At 44.4% G+C, this 19,986-nt stretch overlaps 1 protein-coding gene across 1 annotated transcript in view; it reads left to right on the forward strand.

The window, feature by feature from the left end:
- Positions 1-19,986, forward strand: part of ARSB (arylsulfatase B) — a 148,394-nt gene that overhangs the window by 113,595 nt on the left and 14,813 nt on the right. The window lies entirely within an intron of this gene.

Here is a 19,986-nt window from a genome sequence, read left to right on the forward strand (position 1 = left end):
AACCAAAATGTTATGATGGCCCATTAGCTTTGAAGAGTAAGAATATGGATGCTTTTATTATCTTTTTCATTCTGTTCAGAATCGGCCTGATTTTCTTCAAGTTTATATTATTTTTACATTTGAAAAAATAGAACAAAAACCAGAAAGGAAACAAAGCAATGATGTGATGAAGCTGAAAGTCCCTGAGCCTGTACCTCCTTCCACCAAACGTGTATAAATCTCTGCTCAGGGACTCGGCTCTGTAGTTAATTGTTTGATGTTTTTATGTGGTGTAGATCTGTGTACTGCCTCGGCGACAGGAATAAATTAGAGTGTCTCGGTAAAGACCAAACTCATCAATTTTTCCAAAATCTGTGTTTGATTAATTCTACAAAGGTCCAGGTCAAAGTTATTCCTCAAACCTTATTATTTTAATAAAGAAGCCCAGAGTTTCCACGTTTGTCAGGAAATTCATTATCACCGTAAAACAGCAAAAGGTCACAAAATGTCTCCCTCCACCATCAAATAGCATATAAGAAAAATTCCTTTTTCTCAACAATTCATTACCCCAGCAGAACCAAGAGAAACCTCTGACATTTCAGATTCTTTTGCTTCAGGGGAAATAAATGTTCCATAGATCATGGAGAAAAATGACAAACAAATTAATGAAAAACAAATATACTCCTGCAGTACACCCAGCCATGCCAGACCAAACACAGTCAGAGTCAGCTTTTATTCCCAGGTCTTTCCAGTGCTGAAGAGTGACAGTTTCCATAATGGCATCAGCATTTAAGTCACAGAAAGCTGTACACACTCCAAAGAAATACAAATTAAAGAAACATGCAGTGGAAAAACAGGGAGAGAAATTCTATCATTTCATGCATATTTAACTGGAGTGGGAAAGTCATTGCTGGCAAAGCAGTATTGAAATCTTGAGCTAATAAGTGGAAGCATTCTAGAAATGATTCACCCCTCCACTCATCATGCCCTACACAAAATTGTAATGACTGAATTTAGCTCAGTTTTCCCACATCCTAAAATTCCTTCCTTTAATTCTGCCTCATTCTGGCCACCTTTTTTCATCTCTGAACTTTGTGGAGGAGAATTTACGTGGGCTTTCTTCATGTCAATTTCCATTCATTTATAGACTGTTAATTTTAACAAGTACATTTTCATTTTAATTTTTTAAAAACACAAACAGTACAAATAAAGCCAAAATTCACAATGACTCCCAGCCCCATTCCCCTCCCCAGAAATGACCCCTGAAACAATTTTGTCCTAGACCACTGTAGATGTACTTAGATATAAAATATGGATTTATGCAGTTTTATGTGTATGTGCGTGTATATAAAATATTTTCTTCACATAAATGATAGTATATGAATGTACTTTTTTGAAGCATGTTATTAATACTCAAACATCTGCCTTGGAGATTTTTCTAGGTCAGTACATATAGAGCAGCATTTCTCAATTGCCAGGGGAGCTCTGGCAGTTTCTGGAGACATTTTTGGTGGTTACAAGCCGGGTGGTAGTGCCACAGGCATCTTGTAGGTAGAGGCCAGGGATGCTCCCAAACATCCCACAATGCACTGGGCAGCCCATGACAAAGAATCATCCATCCAAACATCAGTAATGCTGAGGTTGAGAAACACTGATATGGATCTACTTTATTATTTTAACTGCTGCATAGTATTCTGACACTTACTTCACCAGTCATGTAACAATGTACATTTAGGTGAATTTTTAAAAACAGATGTATTTGTGCCCATCAGTGAGTGTTTCTCCCTGACCTTTTCACCCAGTTGCCATCTGTCTTCTTCCCCAAATGCCCCCTAGGTTACCAGTGACCTCCTGATTTCCAAATCCTTGGCTGTTTTCCAGGACGAGCCTACTTGTCCTTTCCATGACATTTGTCACTGCCCATCACCCCTGAAAGCACTTGGCCCCCTGGCCCCAAGGCTCTGCCCTTACCTCTCTACTTCTCTTGTTCTACTTCTGTTACCTCTCTACTTCTGTTGCTCCGTGGCTGGCCAGCCACCATGCCCTGAGCTCTTGCTGTCCTCCAGGCACCGTATGTGAACGTGCACTGGGGATGTGAACGTGCACTGTGCGCAGGTCCCTGCCCTGGGGACCCTCTGGTCTAGAAGACAAGCTCAGAGAGGAGCTGAGCCAAGTGGAGCATGCCCCAAGCAGGGTGCATGTGGTCTGCTGAGTGATTGAATAAGTGATTAGACCTAGTATAAAAGATTCTAAAGGACAATATAAAATGTTTTTCCTTCATGGCTCAGAATTTACTGCATATTTTATCTTCTTGACTACTTCTCCCACGACATACATTTAAAAAAATAAATCAAGAAAAATGCTATCCTCACATTTTCCCACCACCATTCTTTTTTTCTGCTTTGAAACAGCAACTGCATTGTTTCACTTTGCTCTACAGGGAATGCTCTCAGCCTTGGCCAAGGCAGGGGAAAGATCACATTAGAGAAGAAGCAACCCCCCTCGCTGCTGGCTGAGGGGTGTGAGCGAGGTTGGCACTCCCTCCTCTCCATCTGGAACTTTCGTCCCTTCCTCTTCTTCTCAACCTCCTGGGGCTATGGGACCATCCCCTCCCTGGGGGACCCCAGGAGTGGGCTAAGCTACAACTGCTCCCTGGTCTTTGTTTCCCTGGATCAAGGGACCTTAACCCCCTACCTGAAACCTGACCATAAAGGAAATCTCAACAGTAAATCCAACTCAGTGCTCAGATTAGAGTCCTAAAACATGTACAGCAGGCTCTAGGGAGATACAAGGATATATGGGACAGGACGCCCTACTCCCAAGAAACTTATGGGGCTGTAGCATGCATGAAGGGGGGAGGGCACGGGGGGCACAAATAAACAGCTTAGAATGCAAAGCAAAATAAATCTAGCCCTAAAAAGAGGATTGAGAAAAGTTGCTTAAGGAAAACAGGGGGATCAAGCAAGCATTTGAAAATCATTTCCCCTCTTCTCCTAGAAGTAAGAGCAGCTATGTTTGAAGGATTCTTTGATTTAACACAAGGAAAGTAGGATTTCTGAAAGGAAGAATGAAGTGTCAGAAGAGCTGGATTCTAGAGCACCGTTCTGCTGAGCACCATGTAATTTGGGTAAGGCCCTGGCCCTTACACGAGGGAGTTATTCCCTCAGATATTGATCTTGGGTCTCAATAAAAGCATCCAGGATTGTGGCTATCTTGGTCCCAAATGCTCACGTCTGAGCAGCCCTGGTTGTATGTCAAGGATCTTAATTTGGCTTATTTCTGTCCAAGTTTATTTCACTCAAGACATGTTATCTAATCCTTAAAGGCACACCCACCGATTGCTCTAGATCTGTGTGTAGATGCTCTGCAGGGTCTATATTCATATTTCTAATTGCTTATGTTGAAGCTGGGTGGGATCCTGGAAGCATAAAGGATCTAGCTCAAGCATAGAGGCTTTTACCATAAACTACAAACCTGCTAGACAAGGGGGAGAAAGGAAAATTTAACAGATGCATGGGACTGGGGAGGGCAGTGCAAACAGGGGAGAGAATGAAGCAGTTGGTTGAATGGGTCATTGAACAAGGACAACAATAATAATAACCATAGCTATTGTTTATTTTTGGTCTACTAATGCCCATTTTTTATCTCTCCATCTAGAGAGCTGATTGAACTTGAGTTGGGAGGCAAGTAAAGTATCACTACAGACATTCTCAGAGGGCTGCTGTATTCATTTCCTATTGCTATCTAACAAATCACTACAAACCTTGCAGCTTAAAACAACACCCATTTATCATCTCACAGTTTTAGCGATTGGAAGTCTGGGCAGGCTCAACTGGGTTCTCTCCGTAGGGTTTCACAAGGCTGCAGGCAAGGTGTCGCTCAGGCTGGGCTCTCACCTGGGGCCTCTGGAGAAGAATCAGCTTTCAGGTGCTTCCAGGTTGTTAGCAGAATCCAGTTGCTTGTGGTTGTAGGACTGAGATCCTCGTTCTCTCACAGGCACTGGTCCCAGCTTCTAGAGCAGCCTTGGGCAAACTACAGCCCGCGGGCCGGATCCGGCTGTTCTATCCGGTTCTCTTGCTCTCCCCTCCGCTCCTTTACTTTGAATTTATATTAGTTCACACAAACACTCCATCCATGCCTTTGTTCTGGCCCTCCGGTCCAGTTTAAGAACCCATTGTGGCCCTTGAGTCAAAAAGTTTGCCCACCCCTGCTCTAGAGGCTGTGCTCAGGTCCTTGCTCCATGATTCCCTTTTATGTCAGAATCAAGAAGAACCTTCTCTTGTCGAATCCCTGTCATGTCTAGAATCTCTCTGACTTTTCTGTTATGAACCAAAGAAAACTCTGTTTTTAAAAGACTCATTATTTGGTTGGACTGCCCAGATAATCTCCCTGTCTTTTTTTAAATTAATTAATTAATTTACTTTTTTATTGAATTTATTGCAGTAACACTGGGTAACACAATTATACAGGTTTCAGGTGCATAATTCTACAACACATCATCTGTACACTGTATTATGTGTTCACCATCCCAAATCAAATCTCCGCCCATCACCATTTATCCCCCCAGGCCCTCCTCCACCTCCCCCCACATCCTTTCCCCCTAGTAATCACCACACTGTTGTAGTATCTATGAGTTCTTCCTCTTTTTTTTTCTTTTTTGCTCAATCTCTCCACCACCACCCCAGCCTTCACTGCCTCTCCCCTGCAACAGCTGTCAACCTGCTCTCTATGAGTCTGTCTCTGTTTTGCTTGTTAGTTCATTTTGTTGAGATCACTTTTTAGATCTGCCACAGAAGTCACAGAATCACAGAAGTTACACCTAGGGGCAAAGGTCATGGGGCTGAGAATTTGGACAATGACAGCTTCCATATGACCTTGAAATGACACCCAGAGATCCAGAGTCCACAGCCCACAGAACTGTGACTGAGGGTGGTAAGGATGGAGAGTAACACAGAGAAGGAGCCAAACAGAGACAGACTTTTGGAGTCAGGGTCAGATGACTGAGCTGAGAAAGTAAGCTCCTTTCATCAATAAGTGTTTTGGCCTGGCCGGCGTGGCTCAGTGGTATGAACCAGGAGGTCAGGGCACATACCTGGTTGCAGCCTCGACCCCTAGTGTGGGGCATACCAAAGGCAGCTGATCAATGATTCTCTCTCATCATTGATGTTTCTATTTCTCTCTCCCTATCCCTTCCTCTCTAAAATCAATAAAAATATATTTTTTAAAAATAAGCATTTTGTTATGCCCTGGCCGGTTTTGCTCATTGGTTAGAGCAGCATTCACCAACCAGTGGTCTGTGAGGTCCGAAAGGTTGGCGACCACTGGGTTAGAGTGTAGGCCCTAGGACTGAAGGGTCAAAGGTTCGATTCCTGTTCAAGGGCTCATACCTCAGTTGCAGGCTCCATCGCCAGCCCCAGTCAGGGCGTGTGCAGAAGGCAACCAATCGATGTGTCTCTCACATCTCTCTCTCTCTCTCTCTCTCTCTCTCTCTCTCTCTCTCTCTCTCTCTCTCCCCCTCTCTCTCTCTCTCTCTCTCTCTCTCTCTCTCTCTCTCTCTCTCTCTCTCTCTCTCCCTCTCTCTCTCTCTCTCTCTCTCTCTCCCTCTCTCCCTCCCTCCCTCTCTCCCCCTTCCTCCCTCTCTCCCTCCCTTTCCCTCTTGTCCCTCCCCTCCAATCTATCTTTAAAAAAATAACTTCAGGTGAGGATCAAAAATAATAAATAAAGGTTTTGTTGAGAAACTTCCTACTAGGCCCCATAAGCATTGGAATAATGAAGGAGAACATGGGGTCTCTGTCCTTTAGGAGTTCACAGACTAATAAGATTATAAAATATCTCCTAGACTAGAGATGCTGTCCTTATCAAATTTGTACCCTGAGAAATTTACATATCTTCAGGAAAATAATTTTTATGTATTTTATAGACTGGTCTGACTGCCTGTTCCTGTTGCAGCTCCTAGTCAACCTTCTGCTAAGTCAGGCCATAGAAGCAAGAACTTCAGAGCCAAGTCCTCCTCCTCCCCGCCAAGGCCTCAGGGGGCTTCAGCAGAAATGGCAGCAAAGGCAGGGACCCAGAGCCTTGCATTATAGAGAACGTGCCTTCATAGAGAAAGAGGGGCTCCCAGGAACCCACCCTGCTCAGATCAACCATAAACTCCCAAAGGTGGATTGTTCCTCATAGTATTCAAAATCTCTTCCGAGATGAGAATTCCTTGGTCTCTCTCATACTCCAAAGTTCTTTGTTCACCTTTTCACACAATGTAAATCCTTTCCCTTTGTACATTCCTTCATGGAGATAAAAAGCAAGCCCTTCACATTTGTCTCACAATAATAAGTCACATGCAGCTTTCTTCTGAGCCTTCCAGTGAATAATGTTGGCTCTTCTTCACTCAATAGCATCTGGATCTGAGGAAGAAAGAGTCAGGTCAGAAAAAACAGAGATCCAGAAAAGCCATCTTCTGCAGAATGTGGGAGCGAGGATAGTAGGCTTAGATGCTCGCTTCCACCTTTTTTTGGACAGGCTGCCATGCATAGTTTCGCAGGTTGCTAACTGCACAAGGGCACAGCCTGCCCTCCATTTGCCAAGTCATGCTTCTTGGCACAGAAGGAGTGTCTTGTTCTAATCTGAATAAGGCACTCCACAAACTTGTGGGGCCCTGTTCTCTGGGGCCTGCTCTCCTCTTATCTGTGAGTCATAATGAGATGTATGAAGAGCCATCAATCTCTTAGATAAAGGAACAGGGAAGGGAGCAGTAGAGATGAGAAGGAAAGCCAAGGGAAGAGTTCTTGGGGAAAGCAATAGGGAAGGATGGGGAGGGGGGGTGGCTGCATGATCTCCTAACTAGGAGTGCGGGCAGATGGTCTGCCCTGTTCAGTGACCATGAGACTAGAGAATAAGCATTCTCTTTAAAATAACATTTCATAAGAAGATTATTGGCTTGTGATTCAACTTATAGACATAAGATTAAGCCAAATGTCTTGAATTTTACACATGGTTTTCTGTTTGTTTTTGTTGTTGATTTGGTTTCGTTTGGGGTTTTTTTGAGTGTTCTTTTATATATCAACAAACACTTCTTGATACTGATTATGCCCATAGCACTCCCCTAATTCTTGTCTCTGGTCCTTGTATATAATGGTCCTCAATCTGGGAGTGCATACAAATCACCTGGCAGCATCTTCAAAACACAGCCCCCACCCTAGCTGCTTTGGCTCAGTGGATAGAGCTTTGGCCTGCAGACTGAAGGGTCCCAGGTTCAATTCCTGTCAAGGGTACATGCCCGGGTTGCAGGCTCGATCCTCAGTAGGGGATGTGCAGGAGGCAGCCTATCAATGATTCTCACTCATTGATGTTTCTATCTCTCTCTCTCTCCCTTCCTCTCTGAAATCAATAAAAATATATAAAAAATTAAAAAAAGATAAAACGCAGCTTCCTGGGCCCTCCCTCTTCATAGCTTCAGGATCTCTGAATATATTTTGATGAAACACCCAGGCAGTTTTAAGGACTGTACTTCGAGGAAGGTTGCCACAGGGATGGAAAGCATATAACTCAGAGTTTCTTGTTCTAAAAGAGCTTATACATGAGTCTGGAAAATAAAATGTGGACATATCTCAAAACAGCTAATAAATACTCAACAGTGGATGCTGAAGAGCTAAGTGAGTAATAGAGAAAATAAAGAATATGGGGAGAGGAAGAATATGCCTAAATAGGAGAGTTTTCATGAGATTTCAGAAAAGAGGTTGGATTTTAACTGGGTCTTTAAAAGAGGGCAGAGGACACCAGGTAGGGAAAATATATTCATAAAGGCACTGTGGTCTTATGTGATGGCAAACAGCTCAAAGCCATGTAGGGGAACACTGACCTGTATCTCCTCATTGCTTCATTGATTATCCCTCTTGAACCACAACCTTATTCTTCCTTGTTAGGCTGCCTTCAAGAATGCTTCGTCAGAGACTGCACATGTGCGTGTAAAGAGAGATTAATCACAGTTGAAATATATGCAGTGGGTTGTGTTTAATTTCAGCCTGATTGGTTTAAGTGTCTATACTGTTGAAAAACTATATAGACTCCAAATGGCATCTGATTATTAAATTCAGATGCCAGAGCTGTTCATGAACAATGAACGTTTCGCTCTGTATATTTTCCTTCAGAAGTGGGAGGCCTACGGACACCTCAGGCTCTCCTGCCAGGCGCCGAAATCAAGGCAGTGGTCACGGAATTACATGTGAAAACACTCTCTCCACCTTCTGCAATGCGGAGCCTTTGTTTATTCATACAACCCAGATTTGGAGCTCATTCTTCTTAAATGGATTATTATCTAAGTGCTTTTATTGGAGAGCGTTTGATACTCGTGTTTTATAATTCCTTTTTCTCCCTCAAGCAGTTTTGAACATCAGAATACAGTTTCAGAAAATACATTTAGTAAAATTAGAAGAAAATAAAGAGAGCTCTCGTTTACTGATACTCATAATAAATACAAAATGAGAAAAGGACAGATTTGTATAGCACTGCTTGACTCTGATTTAGAACATAAGTCACTGCTGTGGTTTATTTAAGTGATAAATAAATGCTCTGTGGCTTCAGGTAGAGAATGTATCTAAAGTTAATTTGTAGAACTGCCTAAGTGGAAAAACTATCAGTAAAATATATTTACTTATTTCTTCTGTGTACACTCATACCTTATAAATATTTTCATCACTGTCATCCATTATTATTATTATGCTCCTGTGTGTCCAGGACAATTCTGAGCCCTCTAAGCTGCATCTGTGCTACATCTAGTGTGTGTGTGAGTGCGTGTGTGAGTGTGTGTGTGTATTTGAACAGAATGTTCCTGTGACTTTGTTTCTGTAATGGGATCATATCTAATATTTGGAGTTATTTTAATCATACTCACATTCATTTCTAGCAAATTGGTTTTGACTGTCATATTGGCATTCCCATTCTATACATATACATTTTTTGCATGTAGATCCAATTTGAAGGGCCACTGAACAACTTTCCCAGCCTGCTTTCAGATTGCTTGCTCACTGAGGAGTTTGCTCTCTCTCCTCTCCTCCCTACGGTAAATACTCTTCTCTCAGGCCAGGAGGTGCCCTCAGGACACCGCTTTCCTCCCAGGCCCAGTGCCTGCGCTCTTGTTTGTGCTCCTGTGCTCTTCCCACAGCCTAGCCACAGCCGAGCACTTGCCCGCTGCTCTGTAAATACTGACCTGCACCTAGAAGGGGGCAGCCTTGGAGCACTTCTGTGTTTCCAAGTTGCTTTGCTTGTGGTTCCCAATGTGCAGATGCATGTGCATATGACCCTGTGTACTCGTTTCCCCATTACAAGGACGTGGCACTTCTTCTAATGACTTCAACAGTCAAGTGGATCTGAATCACATCTTCCAGGTGGCACTTGGCCAGAAATTCTGGATATTTCATCTCTGGTTCAGGGTTAGTTCAGTTGGCAGATAGCCTTCCAATTTTTTTTTTTAAATTGTGGATGAAATGTGAATATGCTGTTGTTTTCCATCTGCATTAATAATTAGTATTTTCCAGATATTAAGTCTCTGATTTTTATATTGAGTTTTTAGGGATAGAGTGTGGTCAAGATTCCAAATTCATTGCTTCACACAATATATAGTTTCTGAGACAACTATATAATTCCAAATGTTGATACACCCAAAAGAGAGTTTGCTTTTCCCTCTCACACATCTGTTTTGCTTTATGTAAGAGAAATTTCTCATGCCAGAATGGCTTTCAGTGGATATAGGCAATCTGCTTTCTGTTGAGCCTCTGCAGTTCACAGATGCAAATGTTTAAAAAGCAGTGAGGTTAACATGGTTATTTCTTCATCTGAAATGTCCCCAGTCACTACTTTTGCCCTTAAAAAAAAATCTTATTGTGTTATAAATCCATTGTATATAATCCTTATAGCCTGGCCTCCTAATTCTCATATCAGAACTGAATTAACTCTTTAGTGGGCTCCTAGGATGAATTTCTGGCTCCTATAGTTTATATTGCTAGTTATATTGCTAATTCTCTTGAGAGAATTTAGGTTCTCAGGGAGGGAATGAGGGAAGTCGTTTTACTACCCAGAGCAGAACCCCACTAACCAAAAGAACAGCCCTCCCAAAAAGTTCTAGCCTATCAGTATGTGCCCTCAACTATTTCATCAACAAATATTTCTGAGCACTCATTGTTTCACTCTGCTAGGAAATGTGGGCAAGGCAAGGATACTAACCCCCCAAAATGGGCAGTCCAGTTGGACAGATGGGACCTAAAATAACAATGGGATGGCAGTGTGTGGTTTCAGACCATGCTTCTGCACTGTGCTCTAGCTGCCCTCACCATAAGGGAGAGCCCCCAGCTTACCACACCCACATCCAGACATTTTTTTCAGATTTGATATTTAATCTGACACTTCAGAGCCAGAATTTTCCACAGAAATTTACCTAACATTTCTTGATTTCTAAGTGGTTTTGTTGTGCAAAACCTTCTGTGGAGCAAGAAGTTTATGTTAACAACACTAGGTCAAGACTGAAGGCCTTTGAGTCTTGGGAGAAATCCAACCACAATCATTTTCTGATACAACTAAACATGGGAGTTGGTGGTTGGAAGTTCCTGAAACTCCCAGAGCGTAGGAAAGCCGAGTGCAGATCCGGGTTGAAGATGTTTAACTAACGTAGTCCCCAGTGGCGCTCACTGTTTGAAGAAGGAAGGCTGTGTATTTTCTGAGAAAACACGCCCTAAATAAAAACTCAAAAGCCATTCAATGCTAATTACAGTTTCATGATTGAAGGTGCGGCTCAGTTGGGGTCTAGAATTAGGACCATATAGTGCGTACCCCAGAAAATGAGCCCACATGGCAAAAATAGACAAAATCTACCCCCCTGCCAAACTGATGTCAGCTGAAATCTGGTCTGCTTTCTGAAATGGAATGTAGGTTTCCAAATTCTCTCCACAATCTCTTTCCAAAGCAAATGAGAAACAAATAATTCACAGGCACCAACTTCATTTTTCCATTCGAAGGAAGAAGAGTTTTCACCATGCTGCTTCTCTGTCCTTTCGCAACTGAGTTCTCCGTGGAATACTTGTACCAGTGGTACCAGAAATTCATGGAGTCTGCATGCTGGTTTGGGACATAAGTTTAATCACTTCCATTCTGTTCCCCATCCTGTTCTCATTCCCTGTGTGGAAATGACTGTCCTACTCTGAGCACCTGAAGAAAAGACAGATTCATATTCGGTCTTGGTAGGGAGATCTAAGAGGAGAGTTTGAGATCAGGAGAGCTAAGTTTGCTAAGGATAAACTGGGGAGCAATGACTTCTCTTCTGGGACAACAGATGGGCCACTCTGCTGGATCAAGTTGGGTGCTCACCATGCTGAGCCACCAGACCAAGTTTTGATGGGGAGGGCCCAGGGGCCCTGCTGATACTAGGGTTCCCAGGGTCAGCCAGAATCCCAGGGCCAGGCAAGTGGGCATGCAGCTTAAGAAGTGTGTCAATGGGATATGGTTCAGGGCCAGGCCTGCAGGCCTGCTCTGAGAAGAGCAAGGCAGGCCTGGCTCAGGTCTAATGGGCAGGTTGCCAGGATGTGTTATCAGAGCAGGAGCACGGGGTTAAAGTCCACAGGCAGAAAGTGTGGCCAGATGCCGAGTATCAAACAGCTGCAGAGTTGCTCCTGCCTGGTCCTGGGGATCTCCCAGCTCCAGCTGAATGGCAAGAAGTGCTGCCTAATCTGGGAACTGAGCCAGATGTGACAGCCCCTACTCTCCTCCCTGAACATGCTCCAAAACTATGCCTCCTCATTTGTTCCTCACTCCTTCTAGCTACTCCATGGAACTGGCTCTTGGTGTAGACATAGCAAAGAGTCCCCCATGATATGTGGTGAGAGGTCTGTCACCTGATGCTTCTCCGCTGGCTGGAGATGGGCCTGAACTCCTCTCCATAAGAGTCACTTGCCTGTTTAGCCTCCCTCAGTGAGCGCCCAGGCTGGGTCCAGACAAGTGGTCCAGCCCCATTTCCTGACCCACCCCACCCCCTCCACCTCCCTGCCATGCTCAGCAGTGCCACATTCTTCCTGTCCCCCAATAGGACACATGCTTTCCTGCCTCCATGCTTTTCCTCATGCTGTTCTTTTTTTCTTTCTTGCCTTCCTCTGCCTGGTTAAGTCTAGCTAATCCTTTGAGATCCAGTTCAAATGAAACCTTCCTTGATAAGGCTTTCCCAGCGAGCACTGCCTTCACCTTTCTGGGCAGAATTAAGTACGTGCTCATTGCTCCTTCTCAGTGACCGCTCAGGCTCATTCATGCACCTTCTTAGTTAGGTTCCAAAACTCTCAAAGACAGGGGCCGGAGGATCTGTTCCTTCATCTTCGTATCCCCTCCCAGCACAGTGCCTGGCCCCTGGTTCATAATCTACATGTGTCTGACCTGCAAATCTGGTACCTCAGATAGAAGCCTTTAGCACATTAACATGTTAGCTCAGACTAGTTGAAAAAGTCAAAAGCAAGGCAAGATAAATAGTTAACACTTATTGATGCCTTTTTGTGTGCTGTCCCACCTTCACATCCAGCAGAACGTCAGCCAGAACACCGCTGGCCAAGCAGGCGGGCAAGAGGCCCTCCGGTGACACTGCAAACCGGGCCGTGGCCGAGTTGCTGCTGAGGGCTGGGCAGTCCTGAAGGCTGGATTGAGCTCAGTCCCTCTTGGCCTTCGCAAGGATTTGGCTTTCTGAAGCTGCCTGCGGCTCCGGAAGTCAGGGAAATGCTTTAATAGGAATGCTTCTCCGTGCTGGGAGGTGTAAATGCAACATGAAATGAATCTCCTCCACCCAGTACTGGATGAGCCGGCTGGGCTGCCCGAGGCAGCTATGTGCCCTAGGACGGTGTCCTCCCAGGCTCCCAGGAGGTAACTCAGGCCTCATCGTAAAAGTGTCTTATGACCATGAGGAGGCAGACATTTGCACACTAATGGATGTCTTCGTCTATTTAGGCTGCCTTAACAAAATACCACAGTCTGGGTAGCTTATAAACAACAGAGATTTATTTCCCACCATTCTGGAGGCTGGGAAGTCCAAGTTCAGGGTACCAGCATGCTCACTGCCTGGTGAGGGCCCACTTCCTGGTTCATAGCCAGTGCCTTCCCTGGAGCCTCCTTGATAAAGCACTAACTGATTCCACTCACGAAGGCTCCACTCCCATGAAGGAAGCACCTTCCAAAGGCTCCTAACACCATCATCTTTGTGGGTTAGGATTTCAACATATGAATGTGCGGGGAGGTGGGGGCATAAACATTCAGACTATGTCTCTGGATGTGTGAAGCTATTAGGGAAATGCTGCTAGTGTTCTGGAAAACATTACTTATCTTGCTCATTAAGTCACTATTAATGTGATAATAGTATTGTGATTATGGCTTTTCTTTCAAGAATCCTTTTCTTTGAGAGAGAAATACTGAAATATTTATGGGTGAACTGTTATGAAGGCTGGGATTTACTTTGAAACAGTGTGGGGAGGAGGGAAAGGCAGGAGAAGATGGAAGATTGGCCATAAGTGGATAATTATTGGAGTTGCGTGCTGGGTGCCTTGTGTTTATTATGCTCGTCAGCCTACTTTTGTGCATGCTTAAATATTTTATAATAAGGTGTTATTTTAAGTATGTGGAAAAGAAGGTGGAAATAAGGTTATTTTGTTCTCATCCCCTCTATTCTTGGATTTGCTTTATGATGTCTCTTTGCCTTGCTCAAGGTCACCCCTGAGGATCTCCTAGTTCGGAAGGACGGCCCAAATTATTGGCATCTTCACACCTCAAGCACCTTCTTAAAAGGCCTTCCCCTCAGGTTCCTCAAATATGTTTAAAGGGCTTTGAAAATAGACACCCCTCCGCTTATTGATTCAGGAAGGGAGGGGGCAGCCTGAAGGCCCAGAAAATCAGGTCTGCACTCTGACTCTGGGCTTAGGCTCCTTCTGGGTTGAAGCATTTGCCTCTCCCCTGTGAGGAGCCACTGCCTCCTAGATGACAGGTGACAGAAGAGAAAGGTGCCTTTCTTCTGTGCCCATATCCCAGGGGAGCTGGCATGAGCACATTTTAAAACAGAGATAAATGATTCATGGGGCTGCTGTACCTGGAAACCAGCTGATGAAGATGAGTCATCGGATACAGCCTGGGGACCACCAGTCAGTCAGGAATACACACTGTGGAGGGTAGGCTCTGCTCTGAATTAATCTCTCAAATGTTTCTATTTTATCTCCCACAGACTTGATGCTCTGAAGTCCATTAGCTGAACTTTTCCAGACTAGATTTTCATTGGCTTCATTTCCACCGCCCTCTTGTTTCCACAAAACCCCCCACCCCCACTCCACCCCACTGTGGAATGCTTTCTGCTCACTTTATTGTCCTCGGCACTTCCCAGCTTCTGTGCCCAGCTTTCTGCCTGTGCAGATCACAGACATGGTTGTAAGAATTAAGAAAGAAGAGCTAATTGGGGTGACAGGGAGTGGGGGAGTAAGCATGGCAAGTGTGTGCCAGCTGGTGAATCTTCAGTGAAACGAGCTAAGTCTTGCAGATTTTCGGGGATGCTTACCCCTTTGAGCTAACATCTTGTCCATCTTCCTGTGCACATTCCACTTTCTAGTGGTGTCACTCAGAGGAAACTACCAAAGCCGCACTCACCACATCCCAGGTGCCATAAGCTATGGGTAAGAGTGGATACAGTGGACGACTAAGTCGGGATCCAGGAGTGACTGACAGTCAAGAATCATAGGCAGATCTAAAAGGCTGGATGTAATGGGGCAGATGTAGAGTGCTGTGCTTGGGGCCATCCCAAAGAGCGGGGTGGGGAGCATTGGCTGGCTGGAAACTTAATGGGAGGCAACAGGATGATGTGACTGCACAGACCTACAAACACATTTTTAAAAATCCAGTTGCATAGACAAAAAAGGTTGAAAGCGTCAGTACTTTAATGTATCTAAAACCATGTTTGTTTCCTGTAAGCTTCTGAAGGGGCCATCTGAATAAATGTTAGCCGTTAGCATGGAAGACATTCATTCCCACTTCTCTGGTGGCACCTGACCCTGTGTGGTGCACCCAGGAGATCATCTGTAAAGATCTTGCTTGTTAACAGCCTCCACACCCTTCAGATATAAAGTCGTTATGCATGTCAGGGGACACTGTGACTCTGTTACTCTTCTGTTTCCTTCGGGTGCCAGTTTTCTTGTTGCTACATCCTTTAAGTTGCTAAGTTACACAATAGGGTGGGAGAAGAGGATAAAACCAGAGATTTTATAGTAATAATAACAATAAAGACCACTATATTTTCCCTCAATTTTGTGCCAGGCACTGGCTAAGCGTTTTGCATTGGCCCGTTTAATCCTCACAGAAACCCCAGGAAGGTAGGTGGTAGTATTATTCCTATTTTTCAGAAAAATAAAGTCAGTCTTAGAAAAGTTAAGTAGATGGCCCAAGGCTGCACAGGTTCCTGTATCCCAGCATCCAGGCTCTTCCTCCCTATCCACTGCTGCCCTTTCACCACAGTTCTCTTGAAGTGCTCCTTGCAGGTTCGGCTCTGCGGCCCGTCCCCAGGTGTTGAGTCGAGCTGTGAACATGCACCAGCACCCGGTGCACTGTCAGTAGCAACCAAACATTTAAATTTGCTTCCAGTGGACATGCCAGCTCACCCAGCTGTTTTTCGGATCAGAGGACACACCCCCCATATTTATTCTCATATATTATCATTCCCTCTTTCATGCTTGCTTTTCTAGTCAAGGTCAGAGGGAACCAGAAAACTGCTGAAAAGAGTGAGTTTTGCTTTCTCAGAAATAGTTGTTACTGCCATGTTTCCAGATTTGCATTAGCCTCTTCCTTCCATGGTGGGAGATCAATAGAAAGGAAAATAATTAGAAGTAAAATTAATGAATAGAAACAAAAAGACGTTTTTCTTCCTAATAACCTCATTTTGTCCTTTTTCTAATCTTAGTAAATCTTTATATACCTGCATAAAATCACAGATTAAAATGTAGGTTCTAACATTGTAATATTAGCTACCTGTGGGGTTTGCTGACTCAATTCTGCTCGGACATGTCACTAATATGTCAGATTCTCGCCAGAGATAAGTGGCAAATGCAGAAAGTCACTCAGTGTACCGGTAAACTTGGTGTGATTATAGGATTATGCCTTTTTGCTCGTTATATGATTCAGCAATTATTAGGAAAAGGCTTTGGTGTTTTCAACGGTCCCTTTACAATGGGATTTACTAGTTTTATTGGCGGGGGCCTCACTCTTCAGTGTACATTCCTTTGAGGAGCTCATTGTTTGTTTGTTTCTGTCTTTCTTTTTTTTTTTTTTATTGATTTCAGAGAGGAAAGGAGAGGGAGAGAGAGATAGAAACATAAATGATGAGAGAGAATCATTGATCGACTGTTGCTGCACACCCCACGCTGGGGATCGAGCCCGCAACTTGGGCATGTGCCCTGACCGGGAATTGAACCAGGGACCTCCTGGTTAATAGGTCAATGCTCAACCACTGAGCCACACCAGCCAGGCAGGAGCTCACTGTTTCTAAGCAACTGTCTGTGTGTCACCCTCACAAAACCATGGAAGTGGATGCGGAGACTCCACCAACAGTCTATAGGCCATGGAGTCATGAATGTTACAGAGAAAGATCAGTCATTCAAAAAATACTTATGGGGCTCCTGCTGAACTAAGTACTGAGTAATTTAAACAGAACTTGGTGATATAATCCCTGTGTCCAACTGTCCTTGATTTTATAGGAGACTTGACTTGACCTGTGAGGACACAGAACACCCGGCAACCTTGTCCCCACTCCCAAAGCATGCACAGCTTTGAGCAGGGAGACTTGTGAGCGAACTGGGAGGTGGGAGACAGGCAGGCAGACAACTCTCCCCAACTCCCCTGGGGAAGAGCAGGGCCAGTTTCTACCTGGCCATCAGCATGTGTGAAATTAGGAACAGCCCACTATTGTTTCCTCTCCATCTATGGAAAGCATTTGGGTAATCGAAGCTTCCATGGCTGCCTTTGGTTGTTAGTTTTAGTGTATTAATTGCCTGCCGTGTCAAGATATTTCCCCCTGATCCCTCTGAGCTCTTGCCTTTTCCCCCCAGTGGCTGTTTCACCTGCTTGATAAGTCAGAATAGTCCCCAGGTTTCCTTTTCTCCTGTCACATGAAAATTAAGCCGTTCCCAACCTTCCTCTCTAACTTTCTTCCTTAAGAGAAACTTGTGTGATTACATTGACCAAGCCCTCTAACCAGTGGCAGGTGGGTTTGATGGAGTGGCAAGGCAACAAAAGGAATGAACTAGTTTTCATTAAAAAAAAAAAAAAAACACACTCTTTTTTCTTTTCACTCCACGTGTCAGTTGCATCGTCATGAGCAGTTTACTAATCCTGAGAGATAATCTCTCCCCCGGTATTTCTCTTGCTTTTTGCAGGAGTCTATCTCTGCATATATCTTATGTGAGATCCTTGAAACTAAATGGTGTTCAGAACATTAATGGCAAAACACTCTGAGAGCCATTGAGACACTGTGCTTGTACTCTTGACTCACCAGGATGGCCAGGAACCCTGTCTAGTTCTGTCTGCTCTCCTCAACTGAGAGAAACTCTGAAATAATGAACAGGCCCTTCACTAGACCAGGACCTCCTTGCAGGGAATGGCACTCAAGCCCAGTTCCTAGTGCACAGTAGCTGTTCAATACTAGTAAATAATCACCTAATGGAATAAAGCCAGTTCCTGGTATGGCACCAGGTGCAGAGTAAATGCTCAATAAATATTTGTTGAAATAACGTAAATTCCTGTATTTCATGGGGACGAATTCCAGTCTTCATAGAGCTTGCATCATTTGAGCCTCTGGAAGACATTTCGGCTGGATAACATAGGAAAGCAGCCACAAGCAGGGAGGCAGAGGGCTGGTCCAAGCTCTCCAGCCAAGGAGACCAGCACTGTTTCTGTGGGAACTTGGATGCTCTGACCTCATGGAAGCTTGCAGGGGTGGGTGGAGGGGTGCACATCCAGGGCTTTCTGCGCTCCCTCTGGCACTCTTACAAAAGCACACAGTGTATGTGCCAGGCCTCAGCTTCAGCGGCTTTAACAGCCCAGTAATTATCTCCTGATCAAGGGAGGCAGGGGATATTTGTGGAAATCACCTTTTAGTAGCAGATATTTCTATTGGAAAAGCCCCAGTAAGCTGCTGGCTTTCTCTCAAGTGTTCAAAGGATATACCGCTGGACTGACAGGTTAATTTAATCATATTAATACAAAAAGTGTCCTCAATGCAGAGGGGAATGTATTATGGTGAATTGTCAGTTTTGGACCTGGAGCTCCAGTTCCAATGAATGATTGAAAACACTCTCCGTGAGAAGGAAAAATGCTTCTTTCCAGCCCCGGCTGGGTGGCTTGGTTGGTTGGAGTGTTGTCCTGTACACCAAAAAGGCTGTGGGTTCGATTCTTGGTCCCGGCACATAGCTAGGTTGCGGGTTCCATCCCCTGTTGGGGTGCGTACAGGAGGCAACCGATTGATGTTTCTCTCTCTTTCTCTCTCTCTCTCTTTCCATAGCCCCTCCCTCCCTTCTCTCTCTAAAATCAATAAACATATCCTTGGGTGAGGACTTAAAAAATAAATATTAAATAAATAAATAAATAAATAAATAAATAAATAAAGGCTTCTTTCCAGGTCCCAGGATGTGTGCTCTTCTTTTTTCTGAGGAAGGCTCTTTATCTTATGCAGATAAGAAGTTCACTCGTAGTAGAGCAAACACAACCAAATAAGGACCTACATGTCCCTTCCTCATGCTTGCAAACAGCCTCCCTCTCTTTGACCACTCAGGAGAATGGAGTTAAGATGTTAGGAATTATCAGTTCATTTAAATCTATCATTTCACATCATGAGATGCCCCTTAGATCTCGCAATGGGACCACAGGTTTATCCTGGCCACAAATTTAAAGTTACTTTCCTTCTCAGTATAATTACAAAAAGAAAAGCCCAAACTTTTTGTTAGTATGACCTAACACAGAGCTGAGTACCTGACCAGCAGCTTCCATCTTGGACACCATCTAGCTGGGTCAGGGAACTGAACTTCTGGTTCCTCATGCATGCAAAGGGGAGATCAATTACATGATGTCTAAGGCCCCTTGATAGTTCTGACTTCCTTCATTCTATAATAACGATCTCCTTAATTTTCCTAGTGTCTTTTCTCTAAACCTTATTCTTCTACAATGGCCCTGTCTGGAGGTGTGAAATTGAGAAGTGTACATTTCCCACGGTCAGGTTGTATTTCGGCCTGCTGTTCTCTTCTCTCTGTCTGACCTTACTGAGCTCACTGTAAAATCTACCCACAACCTTGGAGCTCCAGTTCATTGACTTATTCAGTAATATGTACCAGATACCTATGCAGTGCTAGGCGCTGAGTGTATGGTACACCAGGGAACCGCCTAACCCAGTGGTCAGCAAACTCATTAGTCAACAGAGCCAAATACCAACAGTACAACGATTGAAATTTCTTTTGAGAGCCAAATTTTTTAGACTTAAACTTCTTCTAACACCACTTCTTCAAAATAGACTCGCCCAGGCCGTGGTATTTTGTGGAAGAGCCACACTCAGGGGGCCAAAGAGCCGCATGTGGTTCGCGAGCCGCAGTTTGCCGACCACGGGTAACCTTTGCAGAGCACCTCCCTCTAGTGCCATGAGCCCCTGCTATGACAGCAGGCTCTCCATTCCATGTCCTCATCTGCCTGAAGGTCTCAGCATTCTTATTCGAGTCAGATGGAAAATTCAGTTCTGTGTGGTGTGTTTTTCCTTCCCCATCTTAATTGGTTTTCCATATGCAGGTCTTAGAAGTGAGGTTTATCAGCCCCCAATGTGAAAGCTAACAATACTATCAGAGGAAAGAGAAGGAGTGGGTAGTGACAGTAGAGCCGAGTCTTCCACCTCCCCCCTATCTCCTTTGGGCTTCAAAATGATGGCACCATGGCTGCTAGGGAGAGAGTGTCTCTCAGGAGGGGGTTGGGCAGCACAGATTTAGA

The sequence above is a fragment of the Plecotus auritus genome (genome assembly GCF_963455305.1).
Source record: "Plecotus auritus genome assembly, chromosome: 7".
Taxonomy (NCBI): Eukaryota; Metazoa; Chordata; class Mammalia; order Chiroptera; family Vespertilionidae; genus Plecotus; species Plecotus auritus.